This window comes from Bubalus bubalis, chromosome 4, assembly GCF_019923935.1.
Source record: "Bubalus bubalis isolate 160015118507 breed Murrah chromosome 4, NDDB_SH_1, whole genome shotgun sequence".
NCBI classification, from domain to species: domain Eukaryota; kingdom Metazoa; phylum Chordata; class Mammalia; order Artiodactyla; family Bovidae; genus Bubalus; species Bubalus bubalis.
In genome coordinates this window covers 57607064-57626788 of record NC_059160.1, presented here as the reverse complement: position 1 = coordinate 57626788, position 19725 = coordinate 57607064, and positions in this window count along the sequence as shown.

Here is a 19725-nt window from a genome sequence, read left to right as displayed (position 1 = left end):
CTGTGCTATACAGTAACTTCCCACTAGCTATCATTTTACACATGGTAATGGATACACACCAGTGTTACTCTTCTCAATTCATTCCACCTTCTCATTTCCCCACTGTTTCCATAAGTCTATTCTCTATGTCTGAGTCTCTATTTATGCCCTACAAATAGGTTCATCAGGACCATTTTTCTAAATTCCATATATATGTGTTAATATATGCTATTTATTTTTCTCTTTCTGACTCACTTCACTCTATATAACAGGCTCTAGGTTCATCCACTTCACTAGAAAAGAAAAAAAGTGACATTGCTCAGTTGTGTCTGACTCTTTGCGACCCCATAGACTGACTGTAGCCTGCCAGGCTCTTCCATACATGGAATTTTCCAGGCAAGGATACTGGAGTGGGTTGCCATTTCCTTCCCAGGGAATCTTCCCGACCCACAGATCAAACCTGGGTCTCCTGCACTGTAGGCAGACTCTTCATCGTCTAAGCCACCAGATCTGACTCAAATTCTTCCCTTTTATGGCTAATATTCCACTGCATATATGGACCACATCTTCTTTATCCATTCATCTGTTGATGGACATTTAGGTTGCTTCCATGTCCTGGCTATTGTAAATAGTGCTACAATGAACATTGGGGTGCATATATCTTTTTCAAATATGCTTTTCTCAGGGTATATGCCCAGTAGTGGGATGGCTGGGTCACATATACACCTGCATTTTAAATGAAGCTGGAATCTATCTGGAAAATATAGATTAATCTTGTATGGGGGTAGGGGAGAACCCAGAACATCACTTCTCAGAACTCTCCTTTACTTTTTCAGTATCTACATGAAGGCCAAACAGAAATGGACATAAAGTGAAACCAATTTCTAAAAATCTACTAAATACTAAGTCCTAAATAAGATGCATTTGTTGTTGTTCAGTCGCTCAGTCATGTCTGACTCTTTGCGACCTCATGGACTGCAAAACACCAGGCTTCACTGTCCTTCACATCTCCCGGAGTTTGCTCAAACCCATATCCATTGAGTCGGTGATACCATCCAACCATCTCATCCTCTGTCATCCCCTTCTCCTCCTGCCTTCAATCTTTCCCAGCATCAGGGTCTTTTCCAATGAGTCGGCTCTTTGCTGAATGTAAAGATGCTTTACATTCATTATTTAAACCTATGACAGCTCATGAAATGTTAACCATCCCATTTTAAGTAGGAGAGAACTGAAGAAACTTAAATTCTGTTGCAGTGAGTAACAGATATAGACTTGCAATTCTTCTGATCTGTGCATTTTCTCTTACCATGCTTTATTTCTATAACAACTGAAAAACAAATATATATAAGGCCAATGATTTCAGCACAGTGGACAAGCCAGTATGAGGCAACTCTCAGTATGAAGACTGTCCTCCTCCATTGTCACACAGCCATAGAAGGCAGGCATATTTGCAAAACAGGAATTTACTAAATTTCTAGTATCACAAGTGTTAATACAGTAGCCAATAGGAATAGGAATATAACCAGTGTTAATAGAAAGCAGCTAATGAAGACCCCATGCTTTAAATCTCATTACTAAAAATTTACTGACTGAGGGACTGCAAGTCTGCTTCATATACCACATATATATATGTGGTACAGCCAAACAGTACACAAAAAAGAGAAAGAGAGAGACAAGTACCGGAAATCAAGGGTACTGATTCTACTGCTGTTGCAAATTAGTAATCAAACCCAATCAAAATAAGTTTTATTTTTTTGATATCTTGAACAAATTTTATTACATTATTATTAGTTCTAATCCTACAGTGCTGAATGTAAGATTTATCACAAACTCTTTACTAACTTACAAAGAAATATGCTTGAAAGCCTAATTTTTCCACAGGTAAATTAGAGATTAAAATGTGTGCCTTTCCATTTTTCCTCCAAAGCTTTGCAAGCTGCTGGAAGGAACTGTGAAGAAATGAATAGATGTCAGAGACAATTTTGTACCATGAATGATTGGTGGACAAAAAAGATTCCAGATTTTTCTACAATTTTTATCTTAGAGAAGCTTCAGTAGTTCACAGATACACATTCCTGATTAGCCTTTATGGAAAATGCATCCTTTTCAAGGCCAGCTCTAGAGATATTAGCCCCTTGTCTCTCACTGGTTTTTTGACACATTCCTATGAGTCACTTGCACACTCTCAGTGTGTAAGCCTTGGCAAAAGAGGCTTTGTTTTGTTTTATGTAAAACCTTTGACTCCTGTAATGTGCAGTTCACACCTTTAGTGTCAGATAAATGACAAGCAATCATTGTTAGTGGCAATAACACATTCAAATGTGAAGTTTTACAACAATCCCTGTTTTCCTTTAGCTGCTAAAATCATTAAATTTGTGACATTGGTGGATTAGAAGAACTGTATGCCTCTGTTCTATTTACTTAAGTTTTGAATAGACTGGAACGTGCTTTTAATGTGGAAATCATATTATGGTGTTCAAATATCTTGTGCTGTGAACAAGATTATTAGCTATAGAAACCAAATGGGATTTTATCCCTTGTCATCGCCCTCTATTTTTCTTGACGTGTTCATCCCATCTATTGGCAAACCAAATTTGATGTAAGAATTTGCTCCAAAATACCAACAACATGTTTTGTAATTGCAAAGCTAACACCTATGAATAATAAAATTGCAAACAAGTATAGAGCCATCAAAAATTCAAGATGATTATTTTTTAATGATTGTATTATTTCCTATATGTGATGGCATACAAACCAGGGGGCACTGTCTTTCTCAAGACTGAATTCCAGTGAATTTCTGAGCCTGAGGACCATGAGGGCAGAAGCAATATTTTTTCCATCAATCTAATGGTAATGTGTGTCTTGAAAAGCAGCAAGTTAGTTAAGAGAAAAGGATTCTTAGCTCATACCACATCTTCCCCCAAACACTTTTAAGCTAATTATGTGAACACTGCACAAGGAATGAAATATCCTTTGCCTCTAGTGCTAGTTCTGAGGGTGTGAAGACAGAATTCCAATTCTAGTCCTATCATTCATCTGTTAAACTTATTAATATAACCTCTAAGATCTATCTCAATTTAAGTTTATCTAAGAACCATGAGATGATACAGACTACATAATAGTCCTGTATGCAGGTCAGGAAGCAACAGTTAGAACTGGACACAGAACAACAGACTGGTTCCAAATAGGAAAAGGAGTACGTCAAGGCTGTATATTGTCACCCTGCTTATTTAACTTATATGCAGAGTACATCATGAGAAACGCTGGGTTGGAAGAAGCACAAGCTGGAATCCAGATTGCCAGGAGAAATATCAATCACCTCAGATATGCAGATGACACCACCCTTATGGCAGAAAGTGAAGAGGAACTAAAGAGCCTCTTGATGAAAGTGAAAGAGGAGAGTGAAAAAGTTGGCTTAAAGCTCAACATTCAGAAAACTAAGATCATGGCATACAGTCCCATCACTTCATGGCAAATAGATGGGGAAACAGTGGCTGACTTTATTTTTTGGGGCTGCAAAATCACTGCAGATGGTGATGCAGCCATGAAATTAAAAGACGTTTACTCCTTGGAAGGAAAGTTATGACCAATCTAGACAGCATATTAAAAAGCAGAGACATTACTTTGCCAACAAAGGTCCGTCTAGTCAAGGCTATGGTTTTTTCCAGTGGTCATGTATGGACATGAGAGTTGGACCATAAAGAAAGCTGAGCACCAAAGAATTGATGCTTTTGAACTGTGGTGTTGGAGAAGACTCTTGAGAGTCCCTTGGACTGCAAGGAGATCCAACCAGTCCATCCTAAAGGAGATCAGTCATAGGTGTTCATTGGTAGGACTGATTGAAGCTGAAACTCCAATACTTTGGCCACCTGATGCGAAGAGGTGACACATTTGAAAAGACCCTGATGCTGGGAAAGATTGAGGGCAGGAGGAGAAGGGGATGACAGAGGATGAGATGGTTGAATGGCATCACCAACTCAATGGACATGGGTTTGGGTGGACTCCGGGAGTTGATGATGGACAGGGAGGCCTGGCATGCTGTCTTTCATGGGGTCGCAAAGAGTCGGACACGACTGAGCCACTGAACCGAACTGAACATAACAGTCCAACTCCCTCACTTTTAGGTGAAGAAACCAAGATTCTGTTAGCTTAAAAGACTAGCCCAGAGCCATCCTCCTTGATTCTACATAGCTTGTTTAACTGTAGGCACATCCCACTGCTTCAGAGCAGGACTCCAATTTCACCTTGGAATTCACTTTCTTGGTCCCAAACTATCTGCTCTAACCCAATTCAAGCTCCACATTTAACTCTCTTCCAACCCACAGCCCTTTCCTCTTACCGCATTTCCTTCAACACCAAGAGTAGAATTATTTCCTTTTAAAACGCTCTGTTCAATTGCAAACACCCTGGAGGTGTGATGCTTTACAATCTAACAATGTTTATCATTTATTGGATGTCTTTTATACCCCAGAGACCATATCGGGCATGCTGTAAACACTCTTGCATTTAATCTTCACAACACTATAAGATTGGTACCATTATATAGATGGGAAAACTGAAGGTCAGAGAGCATAATTAACTTGCCTATAGTAAGAAGTACAACCAGAATTTGTACCTGCCTCTGTCTGGTGCTTACTACCTGTCATTTCCTCCTAAAACATTTGGTCATTCAACACGTATTTCCAATATCAAATATATACTGGGCACAGTGCTGGCAGGACATGGAGTACAAGGATGAAAGAACAACTTGGGGCACAGGGGGAAGCCGTGACACTTGAGATCCTGAGCTACTTGTCCCTGATGTAGTGACATAGTGCTGAGCCTATCACACCACAGGGCTTACAGAGAGACAGATCCCTGGACTGTTCCAGGCAATAATAAATTAGGTGTGGTCTGAAAAGGACATGCAAAGGTGTGTGTGGAAGACACACACCTTTAGTCGAGTAGAAGGATGTGTGCTCATCTTCTCAACCAAAGAGGAGAGCACCAAAATTGCAATAAGCGGTTGAACAACCATTGGCGGGAGGATGCTGGAACCAGGGCATTGCATGATATATTTAAAGTGATGAAAGGGAAGAAACTACAGCCAAGAATACTCTACCCAGCAAGACTCTCCTTCAGATTTGATGGAGAAATCAAAAGCTTATAGATCTGCTTTATTGACTACGCCAAAGCCTTTGACTGTGTGGATCACAGCAAACTGTGGAAAATTATTTTTTTTATTATTATTATTTTTTACTTTACAATATTGTATTGGTTTTGCCATACATAAACATGCATCCGCCACGGGTGTACACATGTTCCCCATCCTGAACCCCCCTCCCACCTCCCTCCCCATACCATCCCTCTGGGTCATCGCAGTGCTCCAGCCCCAAGCTTCCTGTACCAGATCACCTTACCTGCCTCCTGAGAAATCTATATGCAGGTCAAGAAGCAGCAGTTAGAACCAGACATGGAACAATGGACTGATTCCAAATTGGGAAAGGGTACGTCACGGCTGTATATTGTCACCCTGCTTATTTAACTTCTATGCAGAGTACATCATGTGAAACACTGGGCTGGATGAAGCACAAGCTGGAATCAAGATTGCCAGGAGAAATATCAATAATCTCAGATATGCAGATGTTATCACCCTTATGAGAGAAAGTGAAGAGGAACCAAAAAGCCTCTTGATGAAAGTAAAAGAAGAGAGTAAAACAGCTGGCTTAAAACTCAACATTCAAAAAACTAAGATCATGGCATCTGGTCACATCACTTCATGGCAAATAGACGGGGAAACAATGGAAACAGTGACAGACTTTATTTTCTTGAGCTCCAAAATCACTGCAGATGGTGACTGCAGCCATAAAATTAAGAGACACTTGCTCCTTGGAAGAAAAGCTATAACAAACCTAGATAGCATATTAAAAAGCAGAGACATGACTTTGCCAACAAAGGTCCATCTAGTCAAAGCTATGGTTTTTCCAGTAGTCATGTATGGATGTAAGAGTTGGACTATAAAGAAAGCTGAGCACTGAAGAATTTATGCTTTTCAACTGTGGTGTTGGAGAAGACTCTTGAGAGTCCCTTGGACTGCAAGGAGATCAAACCAGTCAATCCTAAAAGAAATCAGTCCTGAATATTCATTGAAAGGACTGATGCTGAAGCTGAAGCTCCAATACTTTGGCCACCTGATACAAAGAGCTAACTCATTAGAAAAGACCCTGATGCTGGGAAAGATTGAAGGCGGAAAGAGAAGGGGATGACAGAGGATGAGATGGTTGGATGGCATCTCTGACTCGATGGAAATGAGTTTGAGTAAGCTCCAGCAGTTGGTGATGTTCAGGGAAGCCCGGTGTGCTGCAGCCCATGGGGTTGCAAAGAGTTGGACATGACTGAGCGACTGAACTGAACTGAAGAGAATTCAGCACCACCTAACCAGCTTTATGACAAACGCTAAAGGAACTTCTCCAGGCAGGAAACACAAGAGAAGTTAAAGACCTACAGAAAATAAACCTAAAACAATTAAGAAAACAGTAATAGGATCATACATATTACATTACCTTAAACGTAAATGGATTAAATGCACCAGCCAAAAAACATAAGACTGGCTGGGTGGATGAAAACACAGGCACTGCCACTTACTGCATCACTCTGTTTGACCCCCCTGCCAAATTGTATGTAATTATTTTATATTGTTAAATTAATCATGTTCCCATTACGGCTTGCAGTTATCTTACCTTGCAATTTAATTATCTTTTATTTTTTGTCTGGCTATTGATTGTGAAAAATTATAAACATCTTTTACTATTGTGATTATGTAACTATTACTCATTTAATATCATTGTATCATGATTGGTTAACAGAAAAATAATAGAACTCTGTATCACCAAAACTAAGATCTAATAGAAAAACCTATAATCATTTTTTAAAATCCAGATGCATATCAGAATTATCTTGAAATTTTTTGAAAAATACAAATGATAAAATAAAAATACAAAAATATAAATTATTGTTTTTAATCTCCAGAGCTCCAGATATGTTTCTAATGAGAAGTCATGTTTAAAAACAACTGGACTATATGATGATCTTTTCCTTTTATCTTGTTTGTTTCACTTTTTCTATTTCATATTTGGTGCTCCCATTTCATTTAGTTTATGTTCTCCAGTTTCTCCATCTCTTTATTTTTTTGATGTTCTCTCTCAAGTCTTTATCAAGTTTAGTAGAAAAGCTTTTGTATACATATATATAATATGCATATATATTTTGGAAAACTTATGAATTTTTTTCTAAATAAAAAATTTATGACATTTTGAGTCCACTTGTTTCACTTAGTATGAATAGAATGCTAAATTTCTAATTAAAAACTAGATATGAAACAAGCAACAAAGGTTTACTGTAGAGCATAGGGAACCATAGTCTATATCTTGTAATAACCTATGATGGAAAATAATTTCAATATTAATATATGGGATTTAGAAAGATGGTAACAATAACCCTGTATACAAGACAGCAAAAGAGACACTGATGTATAGAACAGTCTTTTGGACTCTGTGGGAGAGAGAGAGGGTGGGATGATTTGGGAGAATGGCATTGAAACATGTATAATATCATATATGAAAAGAGTTGCCAGTCCAGGTTCGATGCACAATACTGGATGCTTGGGGCTGGTGCACTGGGACGACCCAGAGGGATGGTATGGGGAGGGAGAAGGGAGGAGGGTTCAGGATGGGGAACACATGTATACCTGTGGTGGATTCATTTTGATATATGGCAAAACCAATACAATATTGTAAAGTTAAAAAATAAAATAAAAATGAAAAAAAAATTAATATACGGGTATTTGTATAATTGAATCACCTTGCTGGGCATCTGTAACATTGTAAGTCAACTATACTTCAATAAAATTTATATATTAAAAAAAAAGGCATGCATCCAAGCCTCCATATTCTCAGGTAGCTCAACAAATTCCAAATATCTTTCTGAATTTCCTCCTAGCCTCAGTTGTTATTCTTTCCCCCACCCAGCCCCACGCTCCTCAATTTGCAAAAGTTGCAAGCTGTCTTTGCCTGGGTCCATAAGGTGGTTCCTGCCCTCTGCCCACATACCTAGACAGGATGTTCAGCAGTTCACTCAGCTGTCTGTTTTTATTTGTTATGCACTCACACTCTGTGGGTATTTCATAAATTGCTAATGCTTGCAGAATTTAGTTCTCTGACTGCTTCCCCACCTCTTCGCTCATTCACCAACTGCCAATGTAGCAACTGTTCTTCCCCTCATATTTGAACACTGGCTCAAGCTTCCTCTTTAAATTACTTCAGCTATCAGTTAATTTAGTGGCATCACTCATGCCCAGGCTTGGGGTTTGCTTTTTTTTTTAAGTTTGTTCCTTCAACAAAGCTGTGAAGGCAGGGTCCCGTACTGATCACGCTATGTTCTTCTGATCATTTGTCACTTGCATCTTGAATGTATTTCATCACAAAAATGCTTTTTCTACTGCCTCTTCATCTCCACAGATTTGTGAAGTGTTCCATATTGGGCTATATGAGATGGGGTGAGAAGGGGCAGGGGGTACCTTACCGTGGGTTCTGATTTCTCTTTTAACTTTCCACATTTGTCTTAAGCGGGTTCATTAAGCTCGGGAAAAACAGCAATCAAAGCAACTAAGCATCTGTGAGATATAAGCAAAGCAAAACAGTTAAACCCTACAAAGACGAATTGTGTTTTAAAAAAAAAAGATGATTTACTCACAGCAAGAAATTAAAAAGTCGAATAGAAAAGAAACAGTGAAGTGTGAGAAGGAAAGGCTGACAGCTAAATTACCCTTCAAGGAAAGAGAGATAATCCTCCTGCCAGGCCTAGGAGAGGGGGCACTCATGCCACAGCTCAAATTTAAATTCCAACAGCCTTGTATGGACTTTCAGCCCATTATTCTCATTTCTGTATTTAGTTATTGGTTCTTTCTTCATTGCAATAAATGTTTGGATGCATTCAGCCAGAGGCTTTTTTGATGATGAGCACATTTCTACAAAACAGAAAAAATAAACATGATATAGTTGCTGCCTATTTCCAGAATCCCATACGGCTGTGTTTAGAGGGGGAGCTGTCTGCCCCTAGAGGCCAGCTTCCCATTGGAAAGACTGTGTAGCTCATCCCAAGACCAGCTTTCTAAATCAATTAAAAAATTCCAATCTCATTCTGTCACTCACTTCAGCTTTGTAAGGAAAAAAAGGGGGAAATTTTTAATGATTCTGGAAACTTCCATATACATAAAAGCTACAACCAGCAAATATGCATTTCCTTTTTTGGTAGACAACTCTGGTAACTAAGATAAACCAATAATAACCCTTTTAAGAATGTATGATAAATGGTTCTGAAACATATTGAGAAGAATCTTATTGAGCAGTTTTAAGTCCAGACAGATCCTGAGAGATAGCCCTGCCAACAACAACAACAACAAAAAAAAATACTGCCCACAAGGAAAAAATTAACCTGGAGTAGTCAAAGTCTGAGTTTTCACCAAAGTTTTAATCTGTCTGATGCATTCTGTGATGCACCCTTTTATGATAATTTGCTTGTGTTCCAATTCTTCTCAAAAGTTGATATAAATGTGACCAGCACTTTTTTTAATTTTTAATTTATTTTTAAATTGGAGTATAATTGCCTTATGATATTGTGTTAGTTTCTGCTGTACAACACGAATTAGATATAAGTATACATATATCTCTTCTCTTTCAATCCTTTTTTAAAGCAAGTGTTTTAATGACTGCATTTGCCAAAGAATCTTGAGTGTGGTTGGCAAATTCTTCTGTAAAGGGCCAGATAATCAGTATTTTCTGCCATACTGTCTCTCTGGCAACTATAAACTCTGTGTTGTAATGAGGAAGCAGCCATAGACAACAGTAAACACTTGACAAGTTTATGTAACAGTGAAACTTTATTTATAAAAACAGGGTGGACCATATATAGCATAAGGGCCATGGTTTCCTGATCCCTGCTCTTGGGAACAAGTTAGTAAGGTATGACCAAGACCAACACAGCCACTTCCACTTCCCAGGGTCTGGGCTTCCTGGTTCCAGACATAAGCAGTATGTACCACCTGGGGAAAATGAGCTCAATCTATGGGGAAAACAACTCATTTTGGAATCTAGACTTCCTGAGCCCTCTGACAACGATGACACATCACAGCATTATTTCGTCTCTCGCTCACTTACAATGAGTCACTGCTTGATTTGCAAGTTTCCCTACTTCAATGATAATATTGAAAGCCCACTAATATTAGTCACAGCAAGAAACTGCCCTGAAAGCTGGGAGAGGAAATTACTTTACAGTTTTAATTTCAGACTATAAACTAGAATGACTATATATCAGATGGTTTTTAATGCTGCCTTTGGTACTAACACAAACAAGAATGATCACTTTTAAGTTATGTTGCTCTTCATAGCAGAAAACTGCCTGGAGTCTTGAAATAAGAGACAAACTGATGTGCTCTACAATATGGAGAAAAAGGCATTGGCTTTGGACTCAGACAAAGCTGGGTTTAACCTCTGCTCTGCCAAGTACTACCAATGGAATCCATCAAGTTATTTAACCTCCCTGAGTTCATTTTCCTGATTGCAGAATGATGCACTAGGCCTTGCCCTGGCTCTTGCTCTCTACCTCAAAGGATTATTGACCAAGAATTAGGGTGCTGGAGACAGAGGGCTGCTGTGAAATGAGATAATGGCTAAAGACTAGCTCTGTCCATCGTTTACAGTGCTCCTCACACAAGAAGGGTTATAATTTATGAGACGGTATCAGCCACTAGACTCAAGAGTCCCTCTACTTTCTTTGCATCAATTTGTGCCACTAGTGTGATCCTCAGAGTAGATTTACCCCTTGAAAATCTATCTGGTCTCATGGATTAAGTTCACTGAGGAGCATCCTGACCAGACATTGATACTGAGACATATTAGGGCAAAAATCACTAAATAACTCTAGAGGTAGAAAAAACAGGCAGGCAGATAATGCAGGCTCAGGGAAAGGGGTCCTCTTCCCCCATTCTGAAGTCTCTCATCTTTCTTTCATATTCCACCTTGGAAATCTGCAGAAGAATAGTGCACTCCACTGTTCTCTTGATGGGTGATTTATCCCTAGGCCAGACATTCTTCTCACAAGATTTCTCTCCTTAACTGAAGATGTCCCCTGTCTTGATATTTCCATCTCTCCTGATTATAAAGATAAAAAAATTCATTCATTTTTCACCATGATATTTTGCCTTTGCAACGGTCAGAGGCAATTGGTCAGTCTTAGATAGCCCCAAGGGATGAAGTAGATTTATCAAAAGCATCCTGTAGAGAAGAAAATGTAATTTAAATGGGATGAGCAGTGGAGATGCCAGCCCTGCTCCTAGATGATGAAACTATTGTCAAGGTATCTGTTCCTTACCCAACTAATATCATTTCTGTGATTTATATACCACAAGATTATCTAAAGTTCATACAGATAAATAAACAGAAGAAACAAGTTGAGGAAAGTTTTAAAATGAAGAGTGATGATTAGATGTTTAACCTAACATCAATTCTAATTTTCAAATTGTGATACTAACATATGAAATAAAAGCTGAAATCTAGATCAGTGGAAATAGTTTCACACTGAAACAGATTCCTGTGTATTTATGGCAAAGTATCAAAGCTATATGTACCTTAAATTTATACAGCACTGTGTGTCAATTATATCTCAATAAAACTGAAGAATAAATAAATACATACAGACCCAAAAAAATTACATATGGCAAAGGTAAAGATTAAAGACTGAGAACCACCTCTTATAGGGAGCCTCCCCTGGTTATCTCAGTTCTGGATTAAATGTCTGTCTTCAGTAACCATATAGTATCCTGTGAATGTTTCCTTTTTTATATATTAAAGCATACCATACAGGCGAGTACAAAGCATAAAATTCCATCTCAATAAACTTTCACAAAGTGAACACGCCTAAGTAACCAGCACCCAGATCAAAAAATAAAATGCTATTCAAATGTCAGAAGCCCCCTCATTCCCCTTCCAGGGACCATCCTCACCTCTAGCACCGAGGTCTCTGATAGTCACTATTATTCTGACTTCTAATATTGAGATTAGTTTTGCCTATTTTGGGACTTTCTATTAATAGACTCATATAATACATATTCTTTTGTGTCTGGCTTCTTTGGTTCAATATTATTTTTGTAAGGTTTATCCACATTGTTGAAGTTCATGTTTTCTCACGGCTGTACAGTAACCTATTAAGTGAATATATACTGTGATATATCATTCCAATTTATCACAGATGATATCTGTCTTATTTCCATTTGGGGGCTGTGTGCTACTACACACATTCTTGTGCAAGTCTTTTGGTTGAACACATATGCACATTTCTGTTGGTATATGCCTAGTGGTAGAAGGCATATATGATCTACAATGCTAAGCAGCTTTTCATTAGTGACTGTACCAACTTACATGCCCACCAGCAGTGTATGGGAATTTCCTTTGCTCCATATCCTCACCAATTCTTGGTATTATCTGTTTCATTTTAGCCATTCTGGTGGGGTTCTAGGCATACATCTAAAAGTACTCTGTCATACTTGACCTGGGTATTTGTCTATCTCCCTCACAAGTGTGCAGGAATCCATTCTAAAAAGTTAAGAAACCATGGCTCAGAGAGGCTGAAAGATATACCCAAGATCACCACTTATAATTATTCTTTACAGCACAGAAGTCCCTAATGAGCAATGTTCATAGGATCAGGAAAGACAAACTGCCTTCTTTAAAAGAGTTTTAAAAACTACTGCCACATAATTAATACAACTTGCTCACATAACCAGAGTTGCTCAGACACGTGTGCAGGCTCCCGCACACATACACACATTCAGCATTTCTAAATGGAAGGTTTAATTTGGAAGCACACTGCTGTTAGTTAAATGATCCTGCAACCAACAGCCACGCATTCCTCCCTTATCTCCCCTTGGTTAAATGTTTTGAAATGAGTTTCAAATGGGGTTGGCTCAAACGACAGCTCTTCATTTCACCTTGTTTCTGCAGATGCCATTTGTGGGAATGTTTTATGGTTCCGTTAATTACCCACATCAAGAGGTTATTTTATTGTTTCTAGAGAAGTAGAGTTATAAATGTAAATATTCTGAGGCAGCAAATTGCCTCAGCAAACTAAAATTAGGAGTTCTTACTATATGAATCAATGTATATATTTAAATTTTGCATTATTTCAGCTATTACTAATGGCCTAAAATATTTTTCAGGCACAGATCAGTGCATGGAAAATCTGAGGCAGATGCTGTGCTTTAAAAGTAGACTGGAAGCCCAAAAGATGTGGATTTGAAACCCAGTCATAGCATTCAAACAACACTCTTTTATCCTCTCTGGACCTAGGTTTCCTCATCTCTGAAATGGGAAATTATAATACTAGCTACCTGCTAGTGTCACTCGGAGAAGGCACTGGCACCCCACTCCAGTACTCTTGCCTGGAAAATCCCATGGACGGAGGAGCCTGGTAGGCTGCAGTCCATGGGGCCGCTAAGAGCTGGACACGACTGAGCGACTTCACTTTCACTTTTCACTTTCATGCACTGGAGAAGGAAATGGCAACCCACTCCAGTGTTCTTCCCTGGAGAATCCCAGGGACGGGGCAGCCTCATGGGCTGCTGTCTATGGGGTCACACAGAGTCGGACACAACTGAGGTGATTTAGCAGCAGTGTCACTGGGCAAAGTCTATTATTTTCTAGGAAATAAAAATAGAATCTGAGTAATAAGTCTAACCTTTTTTTCGCTTTGTGCTTAGTCTAGGTTCATTTGCTTACAGGCTGCCACATGCAGAGGTCTTGCCCCCGGCAGTACAGACCAGAGTTTTCAGCGTAAAATGGCTGTGCCAACACCTCAGCTCCCAGACTATGAGCAGAAGCTCTGCGCAGAACACTCAGTCCAAGACGGCAGGGGCCGGACATGTGCAGGGGCGCTGTGCCAGGTTTGCGGTCTGGAACCTGAGCAGCACACCTGCGCCTGTCCAGCAAGAACTCTACCCCACTCCTGGCTGACAAGAACCCTATAAAGAGCAGTTAATCTACAGCTTGAGCTTGCACTTCTCCCATTTTTCGATCAAAGAATAGAACTCTACTTTGCTTCTGAACCAAACTCAGTCTCATTCTATGGGCTCAGATGACTTCCAGCAAGAGAACTTCTGTTGGGGACCAACTTGGGAGAGTCAATAACAGTAGTATTGTTGTGAGGTTCAGTAGGATATTACATTAAAAGACCTGAAAATCATAAATGCACAATTATTGCCTCCTGATGATTGGGGACTGAGGAATTCTGTCACACAATGAATGCATAAAGAGGTTGTAGCATAACAGTTGGGAGCAGTACTGCCTGGATAACTATTCTGACTGCCCTCATTACTAGCTCTGCTTCAGCTTCTGTGTCGATAAAATGTATAGCAATAGTACCAGTTTCACAGTGCTGTGAAGACTCAGTGAGATAATCCACAAAGCCTGCTTAGAACAGAACTTGACACGTAGTTGACCATAAACATTGGCTGCAGACAAGTGTGGCTTTGCCCAGAGATGATGAAGTACGTTTACCTTGATGACCGGATAGTGTGGAAATAGGACTGATTCCCTTTGTTGCATTTCACTTGTCCCAGCCCGGCTGGCACCTCTCCAACTCTAACATTTCTCCTGCAATGAGCCCCAATGTGTTTGTACCTCACAGCTCTGGCACCTTCCGCAGGTGGCAGTGGAAACAACTCACTGTCCCAGCCCAGAATAGAGCTCACCACAGCCCTTAGAGAAAGGGTGCCCAACATATATCCAGAGAAAAACATGAACCAAAAGGATACATGCACCCCAAAGTTCATTATAACACTGTTTACAACAGCCAAGACATGGAAGCAACCTAAATGCCCATCGACAGAGGAATGGATAAAGAAGATGTGGTACATACATGCAATGGAATATTACTCAGCCATTAAAAAGAATGAAATAATGCTATTTGAAGCAACATGGATGGACCTAGAGAGTGTCATACTGAGTGAAGTAAGTCAGACAGAGAAGGAGAAATACTGCATGACATCCCTCATATGTGGATTCTAAAAAGAAATGATACAAATGAACTTAATTACAAAACAGAAAGAGACTCACAGAAAAGAACTTGTGGTTGCTGGGGGAAGGGACAGTTAGGGTAGTTTGGGAAGATTATGTACACATTGCTATATTCCAAATGGATAACCAACAAGGACCTATTATATAGCACATGGAACTCTACTCAATGTTATGTGCCAGCCTGGATGGGAGAGGGGTTTAGGGGAGAATGGATACATGTATATATATGGCTGAGTCCCTTCTCTGTTCACCTGAAACTACCACGACATTGTTAATTGGCTAGACCCCAATACAAAATAAGAAGTTTAAAGTCTGAAAAAAAAAGAAAGGGTGCTGAGAGGACTGCCTCTCAGGCCACGGCCACCCAGACAGTGCTTCACATGGGAACATGGCCCCAGTACCCACCCAGCCTTGCTCCAGAAGGGACACCTCAATTCCAGCATTGGGAGAAAAGCCTAGATTTTGAGCTCACTCTGACCTGAGTTCAAATCCCAACTCCACCATTTAAAACAGGCTGATCCAGGGCAGGTTATTTACCTTTACTGAGCATCAGTCTCATCAATAAAACAAGAGTAAGAAGACTTACTCCTTGGTGTAAGCCACTCCTTGGACTTCCCTGGTGGCTCAGACAGTAAAGCATCTGCCTACAATGCAGGAAACCTGGGTTCGATTCCTGGGTCAGAAGGATCCCCTGTACTCTTTCCTGGAAAATCCCACGGACAGAGGATCCTGGTAGGCTATAGTCCATGGGGTCGCAAAGAGTCAGACACGACTGAGTGACTTAACTTTCAACTTTCAAGAAGACTTACCTCAGATGTGATCATGAAGAATGAGGTAAAGTAGTTTTATAAAGTTAGGTCTGACAAACCTCAAACAGAGAATTTAATTCAAAATAATTAGGACTGACAGTGCCTTGGGCGACTGACAACAATAAATGCAAACATTATTTCTGGCAAACACACGATTACACCTCAATGATTTCATAAATCAGCTTGGGATTTTACACAGTGTTAGGCTAGAGTTAAAACCCAGACCTATGGTCAGGCTGAAGGACTCCTCTCCTATTTACACCTCTTTCTAGTCCAAATATCCTAGCCTAATTATCTGTAGTTTCAGGTTCCACATCCTCAAAATGGCATCATAATAGTGCTAGTTTTAAAACTGTCATCAGGTGATAATTAAATGAGATTAAATGCTCATTTAATATAGATATTTCATATTAAATGAGACAATCCACATTAAATGCTTACTACTATATCTGGTATGTAATGTTTTTGTTTTTGTTTTTTTAAAAGTAGGTTTATAAAGCACTTCTGCCAGGAGTTGGCATGTAGCAGCTATGATTATAACTTTCCAAACCTCAGCATTAATGTATCTGGACCTTTCCATATACAACTGCTACAAGAGCCATGAAAAAAAAGAACTAGGAGACTCCTCCAAAGAGCCTGAGCTGCATCTTATTATCCGCTCCTTGGAGTACAGAAGCAAATGGCTGTTTCAGTCCTGAAGGGCCTCACGTGATCTGACCCTCAGTCCATTTAGGCTGCAGGACACAGGCAGAGAAGGCAAGGCCTCCCTTCACATAGCTTAATTACCTTTCATCTTTGCTTACAAACTGGCAAGATTTCTTTCTTACCGAAGTTTACTAAAAATGTCAAGAAGCAACCAACACACTTCACTATTCTGACCTTTTTCAACCACGTCCCCTGGAGGAACAGGCTTGGGAGATGTGTGGTCTCGCTTCCAAGGTTGTCACAGGCGACAGTTTACTAAAAATTCTACTACATGTATCAGAAGAAGGGTCACCAACTTCCCAGACTGCAGGCTCTTCATTCCTGCTGTTCAACTCTCAACACCTGCCCAGGAAACCAAGATCACATACTGTTAGGGTTTTTACAACAGTGTTTTATCCCCAGTTCCAATTCCATATTCAAAAAGATTTCAGCTACTCTAATATATCAGGAACTGTGAAACAGGATACCGGCTCTGACAGGGTACAGGTCAGATAACATAGTTACAGTCCAGACTCTACAATTTATTCCTGCATGACTTTGGACATGTAACTTAAGGGCTCAGAGCCCAGTTTTTTCATCTGTGAAATGGAGGTGGTAATCATATTACCTACTTCACGGGGTTGTGAGCATTAAATGAGTTGATATTATATAAGCCCTCTGCACTAGGCATATCTTGACAAACTCTCAATAAATGTTAGCTCTCATTATTATTAAGCACCTCATTGTTCTGAGCATTGTGCTAGTTTGGGGGGAAGACCATTGATAACATGGGCTTCCCAGGTGGCTCAATGGTAAAGAATCCATCTGACAACGCAGGAGATGCAAGAGATGAGGGTTCAATTCCTGGGTTGGGAAGATCTCCTGGAGGAGAGCATGGCAACCCATTCCAGTGTTCTTGACTGGAGAATCCCATGGACAGAAGAGCCTGGTAGGCTATACAGTCCATGGGGTCGCAAAGAGTCAGACACGACTGAAGCAACTTAGCATGCAAGAACACACACTTAGTCACTTCAAATGTTTCGAGACTGCCCCCATCTAATGCTATGCTGTCATTTCTATAGTCCTACCCATACTTCTGATTTTAGAAAGTCAAACAGAAGACAGCTGTTTGTAAATCCAGCCTGGATGACAAGGACAGAGGTTTCTAGAACCCACCCTAGGAACAGCTAGTCACTTGATATCACTCTCATTTCCATTAAAACAGGATAAATGAGAGGAAGCTTCCTGGTGTTGTGAAACCCAGCAACTGCCTGGTCAGTCTGGAGAATGTCCTGGTCACCCCAGCCCACACCCCACGATTATGCTTTCAAACATGTTTGCCACAAGAGGCAGAATATTCTAGTGGCTATCAGAACCCTCAAAAAGACTTCATAACATGCACTTCAACAGATTACAAGTCACAAAGAGACACTATTCTTTGCAAATGACAATGAATTTCTCATCTCGGGCTTTCGATGTGTAGGATGTATATTTAGAAGGAAAAGCTCTATTACAGAGAATCAAAGAAAAGAGGTTCTGTTTAAAAAGAAATATTTATCAGGAGTTTCTTCGGGACAAACAGTGTGACCTGGGGCTTTGTTCCTGCAGATGGTGTGCCTTTGAGAACAATGGAAACTGTGGCAGGATTGTTTGACTGCCCCCTTCCCATTGGCACAAGGCAGCCCCATACAAATGGCCTCCAACACACTGCGGAGGCGGTGATGAAAACAGTCAATCACCTCACATTTATTTGGCCTCCTGTGGTTCTCCTGGGTACCATTTCTTCACTCTGAGCTTTGTAGATGCTGCTGTTCTGCTTGCTAATGACATTAACAGGAGAGTCATGTCTCATCTATGAGCTGTGGCCATTTTGAGCAAAAGCACTTGGGTCTGTAAAGCTCCAAATTCACTAAATATATACATGCAAAGGATTCCTTTCGAACAAACTATATGTACCAGATTTAACTTTAAAAAGAAGTGAAGTATAAATATCCAGGTGTGTGTGTGTGTGTGTGCACGTGTGCACAATGCAAGGGTGGGTGTTTGAAGGGAAAATCATGGAAATCCAGCATTATAGAAAGCAGATATATTATGAAGGAAAAAAATTTAACTGTATTCCTGCACTTTAGAAAATCAACTTTCTCCTTGTTATTCTGTCAAGTATGGTGTCTGTGTTTCAGCCTGTGAGCCCTGTTTATTGCATACGCATCCAGCACTTCAACTCTCATACCTGTTCTTAAGGAGATTAGGGTAACCTGACCAGCTTGCCTCTCAGGTGAAGCTGGCCTCCTCAAGCCCTGGTAACAGTCAGTTTTCCCTGTCGACTGGCCTCAAAGATTCAGGGAAAATAAAAACATTAGAAGCGTATCAGTTTGGACAACACTCCTTGTGAAATGTTCACTTTAATGACACTATAATGTCATGCCCTTGGTGTGCTGTTTTATTGTGAGACTTAATCAAAGGCAAAGAGAAATAAAGATGCCTGGCTCGGATGCAGGGGCTTCTTTGTTGGAGTGCTTCCTGGGGGTGGGGGAGTGGCCCACAGTAGGGCTTAAGCGCAAAGGCTAAGCTGCCCAGGGCCTGGGAGGGTGTTTTTGAGTGAATCCAGAGGTTTAGCCTGTATCTGTGTGTGCGCTTTGTATGTTGTTGTTGTTCAGTGGCTAAGTCATGTCTGACTCTTTGCAACCGCATGGACTGCAGCACGCCAGGCTTCCCTGTCCTTCACTATATCCTGGAGTTTGCTCAAACTTATATCCATTGAGTCATCCTCTGTCGTCCCCTTCTCCTCCCACCCTCAATCTTTCACAGCATCAGGGTCTTTTCCAGTGAGTTGGTTCTTTGCATCAGGTGACCAAAGTATTGGAGCTTCAGTTTCAGCATCAGTCCTTCCAGTGAATATTCAGGGTTGATTTCCTTTAGGATTGACTGGTTTGAGCTTCTTGCTGTCCATGGGACTCTCAAGAGTCTTCTCCAGCACCACAATTCGAAAGCATCAACTCTTGGGTGTTCAGCCTTCTTTGTAGTCCAACTCCCACATCCGTACATAACTACTAGAAAAACCATAGCTGTGACTATACTTTGACTACATATATGCTCCCATATGTATCAACCCCAGGATTAAGACAAAATATGTGTATATATATATATAG